Raw genomic sequence first — 1,527 nt, 5'->3', positions numbered from 1 at the left:
TCTGAGATGAAGCTTTCTGTCCTTCTGTTTGTTCTCAGTCGGAGTCGACTCGTACTGATCTGGAGTCGACTCGAGCTCGTGCCAGTGAACTTGATACGCTTGGAGTCGACTCGTGATACTCGGGAGTCGACTCGAGTCTCAGACTTTGGTTCAGCAGACTTCTTAACTTATCCAAAATACTATGAACCAAATCTAGATACACTTGGACAGGATTTTCACTGAAACACTCAATTGAATTCATTAGTAATCACAAGATATACTCAAATGCTTTGAGCTCATCAAAATCAAATGGGGTTTTAATCAATCACTCCACAGGTAGTCAAAGCATTGGCTTGTTCATGATGAATTGCATTTAATTGATTTTCTTGAGCCATATATTGTCCCCTAGGATTACTTAGTGGTTGGCTTGGAAGCTTTCCTTCCTCTCGCTTGTTCAGTGCATTAGCTAGTTGCCCCATTTGGGATTCTAGCTCGATGATGGATTGCGTGTGAGAGTGCACCAATTGTGTAATGGTTTCCGAACCTTGAAGGGCGTTCAACACTTTCTCCTTAAAGGCTGTGTTTCTTTGGGGTGGAGGAGGAGTGTGTTGAAATTGAATCGAGGGACGGTAGGGATGAATATTTTGTGGGGTTTGAAAATTCTGAGGATTTTGAAAATTTTGGAAATAGGGTTGGGCTGTGTTCGAAGCTTGCTGCTTCCAATAAAAATTTGGATGATTTCGCCATCCCGGGTTATATGTATTGAAAAATGGGTCAGTACCCGGTCTAGGCTGTGTTTGAGCAGCATTGATGTGTTCTTGCACGAGTTCGGGGAATTGGGGTGCTGAAGGGCACTCATGAATAGGGTGGGATGGGCTAGAACAGATAGTACACACTTGTGCTTGGAAAGAGTTCATGTAATGCCCACCTATCATCAGTTGGTCAATCTTATGGGACAATGCATCTACCTTGCTAGACAGATCCATAGAATGACTTATTTCACAAATGGTCCCTTTTCTTTGAGAACTCAGGGGTGCTTGACGAGAACAGGAAGCATGGTGGAGGGAGTTTTCATTTAGATTTTCAAATAATTGCCATGCTTCATGCTCATTTTGAAGCATGAATGTCCCCCCACATGCAGCATCGATCATCTGACGGTTTCGTTCAGTCAATCCATCATAGAAACATTGCACTAGCTGCCACTTAGGTATTTGATGATGAGGGCATTTACGGATTAGGTCCCGAAATCTCTCCCAAGTTTTATGAAATTCTTCTTCCTCAGTTTGGGAGAAGCTTGTAATGGCACGTCTAAACTGGTTCGTTCTTCCTATGGAAAAGTATTTTTTTAGGAATTCTTGTTGCATTTGATCCCAAGAACGAATCGAGTTGGCTTCTAAAGAATTCAGCCATTGTTTGGCTCTATCTTTAAGGGAGAAGGGGAATAATCTAAGTTTTAGAGTATCATCAGTAAAGTTCTGAATCTTGACAGTGGTGCAAATCTCAAGGAATTCATCTAGGTGTTTATATGGGTCTTCATTGGTGAGCCCA

At 42.2% G+C, this 1,527-nt stretch overlaps 1 non-coding gene across 1 annotated transcript; it reads left to right on the top strand.

Moving 5' to 3' along the window:
- The first annotated feature begins 1,188 nt into the window (after positions 1–1,188).
- Positions 1,189–1,294, top strand: LOC120104995. Its single transcript, XR_005507395.1, has one exon. It is a non-coding gene; the product is annotated as a small nucleolar RNA R71 (small nucleolar RNA).
- Positions 1,295–1,527: the final 233 nt, after the last annotated feature.

Source organism: Phoenix dactylifera, unplaced genomic scaffold (genome assembly GCF_009389715.1).
Source record: "Phoenix dactylifera cultivar Barhee BC4 unplaced genomic scaffold, palm_55x_up_171113_PBpolish2nd_filt_p 000160F, whole genome shotgun sequence".
Lineage (NCBI taxonomy): Eukaryota > Viridiplantae > Streptophyta > Magnoliopsida > Arecales > Arecaceae > Phoenix > Phoenix dactylifera.
The sequence above is the reverse complement of the archived record's forward strand: the minus strand, read 5'-3'. Positions and strand labels throughout refer to the sequence as shown.